This window comes from Dendropsophus ebraccatus, chromosome 2 (assembly GCF_027789765.1).
Source record: "Dendropsophus ebraccatus isolate aDenEbr1 chromosome 2, aDenEbr1.pat, whole genome shotgun sequence".
In the NCBI taxonomy this organism is placed as follows: domain Eukaryota; kingdom Metazoa; phylum Chordata; class Amphibia; order Anura; family Hylidae; genus Dendropsophus; species Dendropsophus ebraccatus.
This window is the reverse complement of record NC_091455.1, coordinates 44,710,329-44,730,620: the sequence shown is the minus strand read 5'-3', so window position 1 is coordinate 44,730,620 and position 20,292 is coordinate 44,710,329.

The window sequence follows — 20,292 nt, the reverse complement described above, 5'->3', positions numbered from 1 at the left end:
CAACAGATTATCGGACAGATTTTTTGAGCCAAAGCCAGGAACGGATTATAAACAGAGAACAGGTAATCAAGGAAAGACTGAGATTCCTTGTCTTTTCAAATCCATTCCTGGCTTTGACTTAAAAAATAATAACAGCAGATAGCCACCTTTCCTCAGTTTCTTTGCCTAGTAGGTAAATCAGGGCCTTCCAGCTCTCCTTAGTAGTCACATGACAGCGTAAACCCCTATTCTAGGTCATCATAAACCTCCTTTATCTCTCAGGGTCACCTTCTACATCCTCAAGTAGGAAATCAGCTTGATACAAGTTATGTCACATTATTTCATTGCAATGCTGTAATAATTTTAAGCATTTCCATTTTTTGCATGGAGAATATTTAGATTCAGTAAAATACCAGACTCCTTTCAATAGAAAGAAATGTAACTGATGTTATCTTATTTTATGATACACGAATACATTAAAGAGGACCTGCCATCCCCCCCCCCCCTTGCCGGGGTGACAGGCTCCCGACCCCCCGTTAGAGCCCCCTATACTCCTGAGCCGGTCGGGTCACAGAGATTTCAGCGCCCGAAGCCCGGCGCGCGCTGACAGGAGAGTCCAGTGCCCATAGAGAATGACGGAGCATCGGACTCCCCATTCATTCTCTATGGGCGTCTGCTGTCAGCGCGCACCCCGGGCTTCGGGCGCTGATATCTCCGTGACCCGACCGGCTCAGGAAGCGGGACCCTGCGGGATCACGTGAGTATAGGGGGCTCTAACGGGGGGTCGGGAGCCTGTCACCCCGGCACGGGGGGGTGACAGGTCTCCTTTAAAGAGATTGTTCAGGGATAATATAGAAAAATTTTCAGCCGTACTAACTGGCGGCTATGTAACTACACAGGACATGTGCAACCACACAGCTCTGGAACCCAAGGATTCCTGTTTGAAGGCCAAGCTTGGACCGATTGGATCCCAATGCAGGTGCACCTATTGTCTATTTATTTGTATGCATGGCCTTACATTTATCCAGAACCATGAGTAAGGACACTTGTGCCGGAAATCTGTCGGTTTTAACTCTCGAGTTACTATTCGATTACCCTTGAATCCTGGGATTCTCTCCCACGCACTACCATAGAAATAGAAAGGCTGGGTGATCCATTGGTGCCAAGCGTGCTCATTTTTTATACACTTTTCTCTTGGCTAGATAACTATGACTATCTACAGAATATCAGGGGGTCCAACTGCTGGATGGAGTGGCACTTTTTTGCATGTGCGTTGCCACTACATTCATTCTTTATTGAGTTGTCAGAGATAGACTTATGCAGCTTTCGGCTATTTTTGGTGGCTCTGTAGGGAACGATAAAGTGGATTTCGTGGTCTCCATTTTCGAGTGAGGGGGAGGCTAGTACGACCCCTGTCATCTTTTAGCTATACCCTGTACCATGGATACTGTGAAAAGGGCACAACTTACCAAGATGAGAAAAACTCAACACATAGTACGTTTTAGTAAAAAAGTTGCCTACATTATCCGTAAAAGTCCTCACTACATTATACTGTTGTGCAAAAAAAAATTAATAAATATATATTTATATAAGGTCCTTATAGCGCGTGTGCTTTTTTGTGGGTTTATGTTTTTTTGCTGTTTTTCCTGCTAAAAAGTCAAGGTTGAGCCAAAAATCTATTTTTTGAAAACTAAACCGGTGACATATTGTACAGCTTATAGAGCCTCCCCCCCCCACCCCACACACACACATTACTAGATAGAAAGTTATGAAATATTACCAAACGTGTCCTAATGACAGGTATGAAGGCCATATTCAACGTAATGTTTCATGTACTGCTCCGTATCTGAAATTTCAATGGACTTTTTAATACTGTGTGTGAACCTGTATATTGTAAGATACTTGATTACAGGCTGTAAGTAATTAGGGTTATTCACTTACCTATACCATACATGCTTTTTCACATCTTTGACTCTATATCAGTCAAGCTTTGAAAAGTGTCCGTGACAAAGACCATGCGAGCATTTCCAGCAGTGAAGCGAGTTAAACAGCAGCAGGCATAAAACTATTAAGCATTTAGAAATTCAATCCACATATGAGTTGAAATGATCTTGGGAATGCAGTCTTTAAGATTATGCTACAATATCTAAAATATTTTCATTACCTAAGAATGAGCAGCAGAATATCCGGCATTATGAAAAATGTCTCAGCACATAGTAGCGGGAGGTCGGCATAGGCTGTGCCAAGGGATTAAAAAACAATGACAGAGAATAAGAACATCAGGCAAGCAAAGCGAACTTCACAAAGATGCAAAAACACTGCTTTGGAGAATGACATTTTCGAGATTACAATTTGTATTTTCAGACACATGGTATTATCCTTTGTGAGGTTACAGAATTTAATGCTATTAAAGTAAGTAGGCAGTCAGAGACAGTTATGGACATCTACATTTTTATTAAATGAGAACGGATGCAAATATGCAGCAAACTCCTATTTACCCCCCCCCCCCCCCCAAATGGTTGAATCCGGCTGAAACCAAAGGAGAATTATCTTCTTATGTCCCTCTATGACACCATTAGAGAAAGCCATCTAGATATTATTATCTCCAAATACCAAGAGGATCACTGGGCTAATTCTACTAAATGAAGAAAAGCAAAGTACTTGAATATAAAAACTATACAAAGTTCATATTTTGCAGAACCCGTGACCTTTCTTGAAGTCCGACTTATATTGCAAATTACTCTGACTGCATAAATGCTGAACAGTTGCTATAACAATGTATTAGTTCAGTTTAGACATTTTACAGTCAACCAATTATCATAATATTGTAGGATTTACCAATTTTATTTTCAAAGGTGTCTGTTGGGTAGTGGACCATCTGCAACCACTGTCAGATTGTGGCTGGCTACTGTAAGGTTATTGTGGTGTTAAAGGGTATTCCTTTAAATATAGTGTTGGGGACTTGGGGAAATAGAAAAAAAAATATGACTACCCCTGCTTCTCCCTTTGGTCAGGAAACGGCTGTGACCAGTGACTGGCTGAGCAAGAAGAACCTGCTCCAAGTGTCTGTCTCAGATATGGTTTGAGATGATTGGCAGGGAAGCGGAGGATGAAGAACCAAAGCTACAACCGATGCCTCTCATAGTTTTATCTTACTTTATGCACCAGTGTTGGTAGTTAACTATTGCCATTGGGGTTGCTTTAAATGGATCTATCCCAAGATATTGTTTTGGGTATTTTTTAGGGTTGGTTGCATATCAACACCCATATTATTTGTTATGCCATGTACACACATGGCAAATCAGCAGCCATTCTGTGGGATGGCCCTGTCACAAAACGGCCGCTGTCTGAGATGTTCAACATCACTTCTTTTGAATTGGAATGCGGACACATTCGGGTGTGCCAGCGTTCATATTAGCCATAGCAGACAATGTAAAGTATGGCCAGAGCCGCACTTTACATTGTCTGCACAGTCTATTTTGTGCGGACGCTATTCACTGACTAGCGGCCACTCAAAATAGACATATGAGTTTTCTGTGCGGCCTCATTCTGTGCGGCCCCGTTGTTAGAGCAAATACGTCCGTTGTTATGAAATACGCCCGTGTTTTTTACATAGTGTGAACATAGCCTAAGGCTATGTTCACACTACGTAAAAGTACAGCCGTTGTTGCCATCTTAATGTAGCCGTACTTAATGTTGCCGTACTTAATGTAGCGTGGAACACTGCCTATTCCTCTATGGGATCCAGGCCGGAGCGTATACACATTGTATACGCTCCGGACAGGATCCCATGTCGGGCCCCAAAGAACTGACATGTAAGTTTTCTGCGGCCGCAATTCAATGAATTGCGGGCGTAGGAAACCCTGTCAGTTTACACAATGAAGCGAGTGACTCCGGCCGCTAGCTTCATTGTGTCCTATGGGGAGTTCTGATGTGGGAGCGCGCTGATGCGCCTGCATCAGAACACTATGGCCATAAAGATCATCCGGCCGCTACTTTAGTACCGGCCGGGATGATCTTAGCAGGAACGGCCGGTCTCTTACAAAGTGTGAACATAGCCTAAAACTGCATGGGAACAACACGAAGGACAAGGGCAAGAGACTTACCTTCATCCTCAGCAATAGGGAGCTATCAGCAGGTTAGATGTGTTCCCCTTTAAATGATTATTCCAAATAATTTAGGATTTGGTCCAAAAAGAAGAATAGTAAAAAGATCCCGTGTTTAAGGAGTCTGCCCCCAATCATCTAGTAACTACATGTATAATAGTAATTGGATATTTAGATAACAAAGGCAGATGAACGATCGCGGACACCGGTCTCAGATTGTTTCAGTTAAACATGTTTTGACGTCGACTCCAGACCAACAACTTGATTTTGTTTACAGTGAAAACCTTTTTATAGCAAGTTTCTTAATTGTTCTCAGAAGTGATTACATCTGCCTTACCTTAGTTAACATAAACATCTCAAAATGTGATTGTGGTCTTTGTTTTTATTTCCCCTTTGTATAGACAATTTATGGAATAAGTGGACAGCGCTCTTCCTGTAATATATCCATTATGTTCTAAATGTATGTCATTTACCATTTTACGATATGTCCATACCATGGTCAGTTTTCTTCTATGTGGTTGTAATCTCATTTGCAAACTAGTTTGTCCCAAAAAGTTGTTAGTACTAATTTACATGACTAAATGTAAATGTTTGGGTTTTTTTTAAGAATACACTTCACCGTAAAAAGACTTCTGACCTTCTTTTGGGGAATTTTTCAATGGTTCTGCCTACTGCAGAATGGGGAAAAGTCATACATTTTTGTGCAAAATCTTGGGTTTCAACTTTCCCCATCTTAAAGTGGGCAGATGGGGGATATTGATTTATTATAATTTACACCTTCAGGCTGGGTTCACACTAAGTATATTTGAGGCTGTATTTGGTCCTCATGTCAGGTCCTCATAGCAACCAAAACCAGGAGTGGATTGAAAACACAGGAAGGATCTGTTCACACAATGTTGTAATTGAGTGGATGGCCGCCATTTAATGGTAAATAATGGCCATTATTTCAATATAACAGCCGTTGTTTTAAGATAACAGCAAATATTTGCCATTAAATGACGTCCATCCACTCAATTTCAACATTATGTGAACATAGCCTTTCTGTGTTTTCAATCCACTCCTTGTTTTGGTTGCTATACAGCCTCAAATATACAGCCTGAAATATACGTAGTGTGAACATAGCCACGGGGTGCCTTCACACCTACCGTATCGCAGCAGAAAATCCGCTGTGGATCCGCAGCAGATTTAACTAAATGAATGAACACAGCATCAAATACGCACTGTCAAATCCGCTGCGGATCTGCTGCGGATCCGCAGCGGATTTGACAGTGCGTATTTGATGCTGTGTTCATTCATTTAATCAAATCTGCTGCGGATCTGCTGCGGATCCGCAGCCGATTTGACAGTGTGTATTTGATGCTGTGTTCATTCATTTAATCAAATCTGCTGCGGATCTGCTGCAGATCCGCAGCGGATTTTCTGCTGCAATACGGTAGGTGTGAAGGCACCCTCAGGCTATGTTCACACAACTTTAAAAATCTTAAAAAGGCGGCCGTTTTTGCCGCGATTTAACTGACTACAATGGCAATGCATTGAAGTCAATGGGAAGACGGACGTCCAATGCATTGAATAACGGACGTTTTTGCTGTGGACGTCAAAATAATGAACATGAACATTATTTTCAGACGTCTTTTGCACCGTTCTTTCTCCGTTTTTACTATTAAATTTAATGGACTTTTAAATTAAGACACACCCAAAGTCCAATAAGTAATCCCAAACTAAAATAATGTGCAAACACCAGTCATTGCACTAAGGGGAGGACAGGCTGATAAAAAACGTCCGTTATATTAGACTCAAAATAACGGACGTCATTTTAAACTGAGCTGAAAAAACGTTGTGTGAAGATAGCCTCACAAAGACATAAATTATTTTAAAATTCGATGTCAGCCTCAGATACGTTGGATTTATCGTTAGGCATGCACCTAGGTGAAATTTGGATAAGGATAGCATTTGACACAATGCTCTTAATAAATTCTCCCCACTGAGTCTAATCAAAAAATAAAATCTGGAATATAAAGACTTGATCCTCATTACAAACAGTAAAACCAATTTTTATTGGCTCGAATTGTAACTACGCTCACTCTCTAAACTACAATCTATTATGGTATGCCTTAAATGTTATACACCAAAAATGTCTTCTTTATAGAAAACTGATTGTGAATGGATTTATTTGCAGAAGTGTTTTCTTTATGGAAATATTTGGCAAGATTTTATAGGAGATTGATATGGTTCATATTATGAAATTATGTTCACACAACGTAAATAAATTATTAATCACGGCCATTGTAGCTGATTTGCAACACGGCCATGATTAATCCTTTACCCACATTGTGCTGCAGGCCAAGGGAACCCCGGCCGAAGTGTATACACATAGTATACACTCCGGCCAGGACCCCTAGCGCCATCGGCTGACATGTCAGTTTTCTGCAGCCACAGGAAAGTGGCTCTGGCAGCATGCTCCATTGAGTGCAGAGGCAAATTTGGATGCGGATGTGCACGGATGCGCCCGCATCCAAATTCAACTGCAGTGAAGATCATCCAGGTCATGGAATGGTCGGTGTCTTACGTCATCTGAACATGGCCTTAGGGTGCGTTCACACATACAGGATCTGCAGCAGATTTGATGGCGCAGATTTGAATCTGCAGCAGATCCGCAACAGATCCGCAGCAGATTTGATGGCCCAGATATGATTTGCTTTGAATCTGCGATTTCAAATCTGTGCCATCAAATGTGCTGCGGATCCTGTACGTGTGAACGCACCCTTAGCAAATTTTAGTAGTTAACAAGACCACTTTGTCATTAGCCTCTATTCCCTTTTGGGGTGCATTTACACGTACAGGATCTGCAGCAGATCTGCAGCAGATTTGATGGTGCAGATTTGAAGTTGCAGATTCAAAGCAAATGGAATATAGGCCATCAAATCTGCTGCAGATTCTGTACGTGTGAAGGCACCCTTAGAGTGCCTTCAAACGTACCGGATCCGCAGTAGATTTCACACTGCGATTTGCAAAGAAATTTGCTGCGCATCCCGGTATAGTGAGGTTCTATGGGGTCCCATACCCGCAGCATAATTTTCATTCCGCTGCAGATATGGGACCCGGCCCCTTTAACCCCCACCCACCCGCAGCCCCGGCCCTGAGCATACATTACCTGCTTGGCACAGCAGCTGTGTGAAGCTCCTGGCTCCCTTCTCTCCTCATCAGCCAATCAGTGCTGCTGTGCACTGAATGGCTGATGAGGAGCGAGGGGAGCCGGGAGCTTCACACAGCCGCGGCGCCGAGCAGGTAATGTATGCTCAGGTCCGGGGAATCCCTGGAGCATACAAGTAGGAGGTTGTGAGGGGTCCAACCTCTGTACCCCTGCTGATCTCCATATTGGACCCCGATGGCTCTGTTATTCATTCTTGGGAACAATGGAAAGAGCAATGTACTTGTCTCTTTCTGTTGGCTTGATTGGAATGAATATAGCCGCAGGTCATGTGCCATTACGGCATCTTTATTCATAACAGAGCCGACAGGGCTCGATACCAACATGGGTGGGGGGTACAGAAGTCGGACCCCTGGAATACCCCTTTAGATAAGATTTTCTGATACTGCAATGCCCCTTTACGTTTTTCTCATGTAGGGTTGACCTCCTGGTCTATGTAAATGAATGCTTTCCACAAATCTAAGATTCTTATCAGAACATATATTTGATATTTTTGCATGTGACTTTACCCTTTATTACAATGCCTTAATGTATTATCCCACAATGACTCATTCTGGGTGTACTTCTGACAGGTAAATCTTTTACAAAAATGTATTTGAATCCCCCCTCAAAAAGAAGACAATTCAGCTGTCTATTTAATAGGCCTGACACCTGACCTCAGCCGAGGCAAGCAACCCTTATGCAACCCAGCAAGTTTTTGTAATAACGCTGCACCCATATGGCAGAGTCATCATCTTAGACTAAATCGTACGGATAAAGGAAAGCTTCCATTCCAGATGACGAAAACTAGATAGTGGTGTTTCTTTATAGATCATGAGTAGTGACTGCATAATGAAGTCTTGTGAAATGTTTTATCAAAAAGAATTTATCATCATCCCTTTCATTAAAATACATATGCAAACAGTTCAAAGTTTCGGTGATATAAAATAGGCGACTACAATACATAATTCAGCCAGGTATAAGGAAGAAAGACGAGCAGAACTGCAGGCATAATACATTTTATATATCCACCTGGAAGTGCTCTTGTACTTTCACAGCTACAAAGCAATAACTTAAAGTATGTACAACTTAGCTTTTGACCTTTTGTTCTGAAACCTGTGGAAATAGTTATCAAGGAACATTCCTCTGTGAGTAATAATGTAACAGTCATATAACTTTAACGAAAAAATGCAAATCGCAATCCTCTACCTTAGTCCTGATATTTTATTCCTTGGTAGAGACATTTCTAGCAACTGACCGACAAGAGACTCTTTTAGAAATTCTCCTCAGAGATTGGACAACCTTCGTACAATGGTCAGAATATATGCCATGACAGATGGTGGAACCATTGGGGTCACTATGCTGAGATTATATTATAATAGAAGACAAAATTATTAGGCAGATATTAGAAGTTACCTTACTTGATAGGAAAATTACAATAGGGAAAAAAATGGAAGGCAAGATGCTTCCATATATGTATGTGTACATATATATATATATATATATATATATATATATATATATGAAAGGAGGTAATATTGGAACTGGTATTAAAAAAAAAAAAAAATACATGTAAACTACCTTTTTATCCTGAAATGGTAGACCCGACTTATGAACTTGGTATTCTCAAAGGGATAGTTCACCAAAATAAATTTATTTCAAATCAACTGGCCCCAGCAAGTGCCAGAGATTTGTAATCTACTTCTATAAAAAGAAAAAAAAAATCTCAAGTCTTCCAGTACTTATCAGCTGCTGTATGTCCTGCAGGAAGTGGTGTATTCTTTCCAGTCTGATACAGTGCTCTCTGCTGAAACCTCTAGTAGTAGTAGTAACTAGCAGTAACTTCTCCTGCTCTACAGACTGGAAAGAATAACACTTCCTGCAGGACATACAGCAGCTAAGTACTGGAAGACTTGAGTAAACTACAAATATCTGGCACTTGCTGGGACTAGTTCATTTGAAAGAATTTTTTTTTGTGAACTACCCCTTTAAAGGGGTACTCTGGGCAGGAAGCCTTTTTTCAGTATTGCCAGGAAGGGGGGTGGAAGAAAAAAAAGGACATCCACTTAGACTTAGACACTTAGGCCTGCTCAGCCTTTCAGCAGCAGAGGCAGAACACAACAATATTTATCATTATTTTTTCACAAGGGCATGAAAGTAAAGTCCAACAACATTCAAAAAGAGTGCAAATCTTTAAGTGGTTTATTAAGTAGCCAAGTACTTAACAGCAATGTTTCGACCCAGCAGGTTCTTTTAAAAGCATGGTTCGAAACATTGCTGGTATGCACTTGGCCATTAAATAAATCACTTGGATTGGACTATATTTGGGTGCTATTGACTTTCCATTTGGGAACTGACCAGGTCTTCATCTGGTGTTGTTGGCCTTCTGGTGTGCATCCTCCCTCTTTTGCCTTATGGACTCTATTTTGGTGCTGTTAAACACCTCTATTTCAGAATATATCATAACATGTGAATATGTCAAAGGGTTTGATTAAGACCCCCACAAATAAGGATTTTTTTCACCATTTTAGCTGCTTATAGCTGAAGATGTAGATTTGAGTCTGGTGCTCGGAGAGTGAAAAAGATGTGCCAAAGGGAAGCTGTCATCACTTTCATGCTGTCCAAACCACGAGTCATCGAGGTGGTCCCCAGTGGCTTCATCTTGCCAAACCAGCCTTGATTGCTAGATTTCTGCAAGTGTGGGTATAGAGGAAGATCTATTTATCAAGATCAGTGGCACGGGCGGGCAAAAGTCACTGGGGACCACCTCAACGACTTGTAGTTCAGGCAGTATGAAAGCGATGACAGGCTCCCTTTAAGAGGCTTGGACCACTTAATATATCTGGGACATCTCACTCTTGAGGACTTAAAACCAGAATTTGAACTGTCAGTATTTTTATTTTTTTTCACAATTAACTTTTTTTTATGAATTTTTTTCTCAAAAATGCATTAATATATAACATAATTTATAATGTAATATAACAAAAAATATAATGTAGCAAAACGGCAGTCTTAAACTTCACCCCCATGATGCTTATTAAATCACCATAAGACTATGTTTCCATTATGGGATTTTAGCGGGAAAAGACGGCCTTCTATGATGGCTGCAAATAATGCCAATGATCATTATTTGGGCTGTTAGATGTCCACATTTTGCCGATAAATGACAGCCAGCTCCTGTAGTTGGAACATCCTAATACTTACGGGCAGCCTCAAAGGGAGATATGGCCTCAAAGGGAGAAGACTACCAAAACAGCTGTACACATACACATTTTGAAGCATTTGGATAACATCCTACCTTGTTTACTATAGTGACCATAAAAAAAGGAAGAATGATATTAATCCCAATGGGCATTTGCCCCAACGCAGATTCGTCCTTTCTTCTTGGCGCATGCCTACCATATCCTCTGCTCGCCCCTCGGACAGGGGAGACTCGGGGTGAGGGCATGGCGCGTCGGAGTTGTGGCCTCTTCCAGGTGTAGATTTGGTACAATGGGCCATCTGGATTTAGTAAGAGGAGTGTGCCTTTTAGTGAATTTGGAAGGGGAAAAGGGGATGGGGCCTAATTTAAAACAGGCCTTAATAAATGTCCCCAAATGTATTGAACTGTTGTTTGCTACGGCCCTCGAAATAATGATTATGTCTATAGACTTAATAGACTTCAATGCAATTTGCATTTAAAATAATGTCCGTTGTTTTATACGGCTGTTGTTTTGAGAGTCAAATAATGTCTGTTATTTATACAGCGTGTGAACATAGCCTTATAATGAAACACAAAAGATGAATAGTTTTTTATTACTTTTATGATCTTAAAAATAATATATTTAATATGCTCTGTACATTAGCGTTCTGGCATTCAAAGTTGAACATTTAATGCGAGCTTTATATGTGACATTTTGCTGTTTTGAAAAGAGGTTGGGGCTTAGCAGGTCATGTAATAGTTGGTACTAAGACTGTTCGCTACTTGACTGCATTGATTCACTCTAGCAGCTCCTATTCAAAGAAACCTCATTCATTCATTTATCCGTTTGTTCAGTAGAAGTTCAGTTGAGTACAGGACTCCAACCACAGGATTACTACATGCCAATATCTCCGTATTCAGCAACAGGCATGCGATCCTTTATTTATTATATACAATACAGTGGTATAAGGGAAGATACCATGACTTCTTAGAGGGGTTATCCAGGTAAAACTTACTGAAGGCCTATCTACAACATAAACCGTTAATTGCTGATCAGTTGGTTGCCAACAAACCGGATACTTTCACCAATTATCTATTCAACGTCTGGACTACTCATTGAGCGTGCCTGAAAGCAGCTGGCGCCATTTACTCTATTTGCTTTTAGGCTCCCATTCGATTGAACAGGAGCTGAGCTGCAGTAATCCGGCTTGGCCAGGGAATGGCACCAACTGCATCCTTTCGCTGAGTAGTGTGACCATGAAACAGCCGATCGGTAGGTGTCAGCACCCAGATGATCAGCAATATCCTGCATAGAGGCTACTACTCAGTTTCACCCTTTAAAGTAGAAAAATACCAGAGATCTGATTCTAAGCAAACGTTAATACCATGTGAGATTTTAACGCAAATTGATTAGGACCTGGCTACTTAAAGTGACACTGTCAACCCGTTTCTGTATGAGGACTTCTCTACACAACTGTAAAGCCTAAAATATGCAGTTTTTAGACATCACTTTATAATAGATTTCTTGGTGCTTGGCTTGGTCCAGTGAAAAAATTATTTTTATTGTTGGTGGATTGTGTCACCTGGACGGGGGTTCACGGCGGCAGCACCACTTGGCCCCGACCCCATCTAGGCCAGACCATGCCGATGGCCACTGAGTGGTCAGGGCCTAGATGGCGATGACATCACAAAGGGGCCTACAAAGTCAATGTGTGTGTGTGTGTGTGGGGGGGGGGGGGGTTAAGTGGCGCTGCGGCTGTGAAGCCCTGCCCAGGTGGCACAATCCACCAATGATAAAAAGCATTTTTTATTGGACCAAGCACCATGAAATCTATTATTAAAAAGGTATAAAAATTGTAGAAGGCTTTACAGCTGTGTAAAAGGTCCTTATACAGAAAGGGGGTGACAGTGTCACTTCAAAGCGACTCTGTATCCACCAACCCACAAAACTGCTAGTACCATTCGTTTGATGAGAGTAAATCCTTACCAGTCGTGTCTTTTAAAATGTGTTCAATGGCTTGGTTAGAGCAAAAAAAATGATCATTTAAACTTGCAGCGCTGTCATACTGGCGTGGCCTGTGTTCTGGATCTGTGACACCTCCCCTTACTACCTCCCCACCCTCTTCATCACTAGCAAGGCCCCCAAGCAGGATTTCTATTCATCACCTGTCTAAACAGTGCACCTGTGTCATTATGGCATGTGCACTGTTTAAACAGGTGATGAATAGAAATCCTGCCTGGGGGTGTTCCTAATGATGAAGCGGGTGGAGACCAAGAAAGGAGAGGCGTTGCAGACCTGGGGCACAGACACTCCAGGCCACGCCAGTATGACACAGTGCTGCAAGTTTAAAAGATCATTTTTTGCTCTAACCCGGACACATTTTAAAAGACACGACCAGTAAGGATTTACTCTCATCAAAAGGATGGTACTAGCGGTTTGATGGATACAGATGCGCTTTAAATAGTGGAAGTCTATACCAACTTGTGGCTGTCTTACATTTCAAATTGTGGAGGGTAAATGGCCAAAAGATGTGCCTAATTTATAAAGCCCTGTAGAAAATTTGGGGCATCTTACTCCAGTGCAGCTTTCTATTAAAATAGTTATCCAAGATTAATAAAGAACGGCTGATTTCTTGGAAAAACAGCACCACCCCTGTCCTCAGGTTGTGTGCGCTACTACCAGTTTCACTTAAATAGAACTGAGCCGCAAAACCGCACCCAATCTAAGGACAGGAAAAGTGCTGTTTTCGGAAGAAAGCGACCATGGTTTTCTAAGCCTGGATAACCCCTTTAAGACCAACCTTTAATACATCAACCTTCTATACCCTTTCATTTAATCCGGCAGCTAAAAAGATATTTAAAAGAAATGAATCAGCAGAGAATTTTGAAAGCCATTAAAGCTCGAAGAAAGAAAAAGGTGTTCAAGGATGGACATTCATTTTCAGCTTATTGGTGGCATGGCACCTACTATATTTCCTCTTGGCCTGACTATTATACATTAAAAGGAAGCATTCATTAAACATGAAATTGTAAAGTAAAAGAAAAATAGTTTCTGAGTGGGTTGCTACTTTAAGTAATATTAATATGTTTCCCCTTCGCTAATGAATAAATGGTTTTCAGTGGATGAATTCTATATTTTTTCTTGTTTTATCTGGTAGGAAAAATGGATATCATATATCGCTTGGAAATGCTTAGTGCAGGTGGGAGAGCATAATTAAGTGTTATGAAATTTCAGTAGTGCAGCACATATTCCAGTAACCATTATACCAGATCTCACATTCCTTTACAAAACCCAAATGAACACACAGAATACCATTTCTAACATTGTAATCGTGTTGTAAGTGGTTATTCGACAAACTTAGACTTCCTCGTTTTTAGAGCTATATCATCAAGAAATGCAATAAATAATATTTCTACAAAAAGTATACACGCTGAAAAGAACTAGGAACATACACTGACGCAAGTATTAAACAAGCATTTACAGTAGAAATTTCAAGCTGTATTGCAAGTTTGGGAACATGCAAGATGGGAAACACTGTTAGAAAATAAATCTTGCATTTGTATTACACAGGTACCCATAGACTATTCACAAAAATAGGGATCCCCAGACATGCCTAAGACTAAGGGCCCTATTCCACGGGTCGATTACCGTGCGGAGAATCTTTATATCAAATTCAAACGATAATTGTTCCGTGTAATTGCAGGCAACAAACAAAAAATCGTTTGTGTGTCATTGATCGTTCATTTAAATCTGACCGGAAAATCATTGATAATCGATCACTAATCGTTCAGTTTAATTCCACATCGTTCATTCTTTTGCTGGGATCAGAGGGAGTAAACGATTATAGTAACGATCAAATAGGAGAAATCCCAGCACTGCTGATACCGTGAGGCAGGGCGAGCAATCAGCATTGTTGAATGCAGCTGTAGATGGATACATTGGTGGACCTTTTTGTGGTGCTCAGTTACACTACAGCAGGCATCTATTCACATTAGTGGATAAGGAACAGATGAACGGCACTCACCAATCAGTATAATGGTCATTTACTCGTGAAGCCCATGACACCAGTAGCAGACAACGGTAGACAAAAATCAGCAGGGGTGTCCCAATGGGCAACAGCCGTTTTGTGCACGCAGAAAGGCCAGAGGAACTGCGTGTGCGCAGAACAGTCGTTGCCCACTGGGACACCCCTACTGATCTTTGTCTACTGTTGTCTGCTACCGGTGTCATGTGCTTCATGAATAAATGACCATTTTACTGATTGGTGAGTGCCGTTCATCTGTTCCTTATCCACTAATGATCATAGTAATGATCTTTACTAAATACGAATGCTCTGTGTAATATGGTAAACGATTTCAGGTTAACTATAAAAGATCTAATTTGTGATCATTTATAGTTAATCGTAAAAAATTGCTTCGTCTAATAGGACCCTAAGCATGCATGCCGTACCAGCATTCAAGTTCACACAGTGTCCACAGTGTCCATCAGAATCCACAGTAATTCCATGCATACATGAAGATCTACACTGCAGATTCTTATGCTCTACGATTTGGTTTAAATCCATGTCCTGGCAACCTGACACAGTGTCCATGCTGAAATGCTGAAGTGACATGTCCTTATTTTTTTTCTGCATGCAGATTTTTAATACTTTGTAAAAAAAATTGCATTGCATACATCAGGTACAAAGTCTCCATAAACATAATGGGAGATGGTAAGGGCGTAGAATTACTCCTCAATTTTGGAATTCTTTACAGAAATGGCACAAATTCTGCTATGTGTACGAGGTCCGTACTAAAGCAGCCGAACTTATTCTTAGCTATTTGGGTATTTCCAAAGTTGTATAAGCAAAACTCCACCAATCTCTAGATAGAGCCAGGAGAAGCGCACATCCATGTGCTTTTATTGCTGTTTCACCACCCTTTTATGACTTACTGCAGGACCAGAGCTTCTCCTTGCTATACCAACCTTTTTTTTATTTTGATAGTGTTCTTCATCATACATAAGCCTTTTTGTTATTCTTTAAATGAAAGTGCCCAGAGGGTTTTCCCCAGCAGGGTAGGTGCCCAGGTAAGTCCATATCCTCTTTATCACGCTCAAATCCACCTACCCAGTTTCATTGACAGCCACTAGTTAAAGAGGACATGGGCTGTGGACTTATCTAGGCTCTTGCCATATTTGGGGAACACCCACTGGACACTTGAACATAATTTGCAACAAAAAAGCTTTTAACTTGCCGATAGAGTAGACTATTGAGATTTTTTTTTAAAAGGGTAGGCTCCAAATCATGACTAGCCTTATCTTTTTACACCTGTTTTCCAGCCAACAGGTCCCCTTTAGTGTTGATGGTCCATCAATATTCCATTGGGGTCTCCCTGGACCTCCTCAGTCCAGCTGATTGAACGTCCGCTGCTTTCAAGCAAGCACCACAGTCCTACCAGTTTCCTACTACTAGGCAAAGCTTCTATCTATTCTCTTTATATGTCAACATGATCCATCAGGATTAATTTCAAATACTCTGCATATTCAATGAAAAAGTAAAAGCAGGATGCCTGCATGAATGGAACCTAAAGTAGCTGTTCATAAAAATGTAAGATTTGGAGCGCAGGGATTCTGCTTTGGGTCTTAGGAAAAAAATTGTAACTTATATTTTACACAGTCATGGTAGATCAGTACAAATTCCAAATGAATAAAATTCAAATAGACAATATAATATGTGAGTCTGAACTGTGTTCTTGAAAGGGACTTCACAGCAATGCTGCATGTTGAGGCAACAATATAGTGTTAATAAAGCATCTGGGGTCTGATGGCGGCCAGTTAAAAGCATCATTGCAGTCAGAAAGCTGTAGCTCTCTGATATCTCAAAGGATGGCAAATGGTTTACGGATGACTGGATTTTGGGTTCATTTTGCAGATAAGAGATGTTAAGTCCTGTGACTGAGCTACAGACTTTAACCTCTATAATCCAAAAGAGATTTTCTTCAAAAGTATCCTATAGAGACTCCTCACTCTGTAATGCGTGGCTAAATAAAATGATAATCAAAAAGCGACGCACATCGTGTCCAAAATCATCATCATAAAAATAATTGCGTACGTTTGAGATGCACTTTGAAATGGGCTCTCATGTATTTCCTACTACCTACTCTATGCAGTAATAGATATCAAGAGAGAATTTCCAGTAGGGATCACTGATCTAAGGTTGCCTGAAGTCTCACATAGTAAGCGGAAGGTGGCACAGTTTATGGATTTGTATATATTGTTAGGAAGGTTAAATAAATGGAAGCAAGTTGCATCATAAAGGTTAAGAATACATTACTGCATACAACTACGGGCCCCAACTACCCAGTGGTTCAGTAGTTATGACATTGTACCATGAAGTGCCTGGGTCTGAAGCTGACCAATTACATCATCAATCCCTATATTTGTGTCAGGGGCGTGGGTGGGATTCACGAGGCCCCATAGCGAGAAACTGTACAGGGCCCCATGAATCCTATACGGGCCCCCTATACTCACATGACCCGATGCAGTACCACGACGTTCCATTTTACTGTGAGAGGAACGAAACGTTGTGGGTCTGGTATATAAACCACAGATGAATTAAAGGAGAAGTCCAGCGAGAATTTTCATTAAAATATTGTATTGCCCCCTAGAAGTTATAAAAATCACCAATATACACTTATAACGGGAAATGCTTATATAGTGCTTTTCTCCCTACACTTACTACTGCATCAAGGCTTCACTTCATGGATAACATGGTGATTTCACTTCCTGGATAACATGGTGATGTCACTTCCTGGATAACATGGTGATGTCACGACCCGACTCCCAAAGCTGTGCGGGCTGTGGCTGCTGGAGAGGATGATAGCAGAGGGATGCTCAGTGTCCCTCCAGTGCCCTGTGTCCCTCAGTGTCCCTCTGCCATCATCCTCTCCAGCAGCCACAGCCCGCACAGCTCTGGGAGTCGGGTCGTGACATCACCATTTTATCCAGGAAGTGACATCACCATGTTATCCAGGAAGTGAAGCCTTGATGCAGTAGTAAGTGCAGGCAAAAAAAATCACTTTATGTGCATTTCCCGTAATAAGTGTATATTGGTGATTTGTATAACGTTTGGGGGGCAATACAATACTTTAATAAACGTATTTGCTGGACTTCTCCTTTAGAAGTCATTCTCCATAGGATATCTGAATAGGGCTATGTGGTATATACAGGCCTTAAATCATTCTCCAACTGTAGCGGGTGCAGGACTCTTCACTCATCTCTACTTGTACGTCTAAAAAAGATTCTTCTTATGCACATTGGTATATGTAAATTTTTTCTTTCTTAGTCTTTTCTTGCAGTGTATTTATTAGATGTATCTGAGATAGTTGTGCCCTCCACATATATATCGGTACTGTGTGTTTTTCCGCCCATTGTGTTTCATTTCACATAGAACATTTCTGTCCATTCTTCTTAAATGGTTATAAATGGAAAACATACTTGCCAAAATAATGCAGCGTGTCTTCAGACACTTCATAACATCCATTTAGGAAGAAAATAATAATAATTAGAAGGAAAAAAAATCATTTCTGGCAAAACTAACACAATGCAGAATAAAGAACTTTGGTCTGGCCCTCCTGAATAAGTAACGTAACCCAAAACCCTGGCACTGAAGAAGTTAAAGTCTCCAGAGGTAAATCACAGTAATTTCCACTTTCCAACTTTTCATTCTTCTTAAATAATAAGACATTGAAAAAAAAAGTCAAACTTCTAATGGTGCAAAGGCAGACGAAAATTGTGACTACTGCGGTGAGTGCTTCTTTAATAGTAAGAAGCTGTAGGCTGCCTCAGAGGTTTGCTCTGGTTTGTTTTGGCTCCATATTGCTAACTACATCTCACATTGCTGATCTCGTACATTTATCCTTAAGTGTATCCATAATAAATTAGCGTAATTAGTATGATTACTGAAAGTAAGACACACAAATGTTCCACCAACCCAGACGGCTGGAGCCGTACAGGACTCCAATGAATCTCCGACCACTGACAGCCGTACAGGAAATCTCAAGCACAAGGAAATGAAGGACAAAGAAGGGTGTTTGTTAGAATGACAGTGAATTGTATAGAGCAGAGCCTCAACCTTAGAAATATTGGCCACAGCAACTATGTCTCGTCCCGCCTGTCCAAGACTATTAAGGCTCACATACATGGCCATTTCGCAGATCTGTCTTGCATGGATCCACAGTGAAGCCCATGAGAACAGTACATGCTATAATTGCATCTCTATACAATCATATACAGAGGCAATTCAAGGCTTTTCTCATGGGTTCATATGGAATCCCAAAGAAAAAAACAAAAAACAAAACACATGTTCCATTGCATATCACATTACGAAAGGTATTCCCCCCTACAAACTTTCATATAGCGGGACATGTAGGGAATCCATATGTACACATTGATTTGCTTATGAGGCCTTAAAGGGGTATTACTATCTATAAAAGTTATTTTCTTTTTTAGAGGATGCTCAGTTTGGCAATGTTTGGAAGAAGGAATAAAGGGAATGCTGGCTGCACATGCACAGTGTGCTCCATTCAATTGGAAGGCAGCTATGCTCACCACTATACCACCAATGCTTGACTCCTGTCACCATACCTGACCTGTCAGTTTTTGAAAATAAATGCAATGCCCATGAAATAACAATTTTAGATCAGCTATTCCTATAGATCTGTTTTGTGCTGATCCTGTTATTCATACTACAATTAACCCTTTAATGACCAAGGATTATAATGATCCCATAAGCTGAAGTTCCTAGCTCTGCCCCCTCTCCTCTGTCCCCTGCCGCTGTTAGAAGTGGCAGGGGAGAGAGGGGAGGGGGCAGAGCTCGCGGCCGCGTGCCAGACTTACCTCCCTCCCATTCCTTCTGGGCCTTGGTAGCCAGGACCATGGCTTCCAGTGACCATGGCTACCGTGGGGGCTATGCGATCGCAAAGCCCCAGTGGTTACCAGAGAGAGAATTCTCCCTCTGTCTGAAGCCCTATAGATGCCAACCACAGTATCTACAGGGTTAATTGTCAGCTCTAGACATCTTGCAGCGATGCAGCGGCGGGAGGAGGTTAATAACCAACTGGGTGTTACCAACTGGAGGGGGGGTTCCATATATTTTCTGGCACTGTCCAATAAGAGCTGACAGTGTCAGACTGTATGGACACGCCTTTAACTGGTAACATACAGTTAGCAATTCACTCATACATTTCTACATTTCCAGTAAGAATTATAGAGGAACAGCACAACATAGAGCTATAAGAAAAGATGTTCCAGAACTGTTACTTTATTAAGAATGTACCGTATTTTCCGGCGTATAAGGTAACTGGGCGTATAAGACGACCCCTGACTGTTAAGAAGATTGTCAGGGGTTCGCCTTATAAGCAGGAAAATGTAATGCGGTCAGGCAGGGGTTAACTGCAGCTAAACCCACCTGGGGCCCGTTCCCTGCGCAGGCAGTGTGACGTACACTGACAGCGACAGGGATCCCCCAAAGCACTCCCGAGCAGCCGTGCATCTCCAATGAGACGCTCGGCTGCTCGGGAGAGCTTCGGGGTATCCCCGGCGCAAGCAGTGTACGTCACACTGCCTGCGCCGGGAACGGGCAAGGATGCCGGGAGTGGGCCCCAGGTGAGTTAACAGTTTTTTTTTTCCTTTTATAATGGTTGCTCCATACAGTGGGGATGGGGCCATTTTTGAGCCCCCCCACCACCACCACCACCACCATATGGGGTGACCATACGCGGTGTATAAGACGACCTCCGACTTCTAAGAAGATTTTTTAGGGTTTTAAAAGTCATCTTATACGTCAGAAAATACGGTA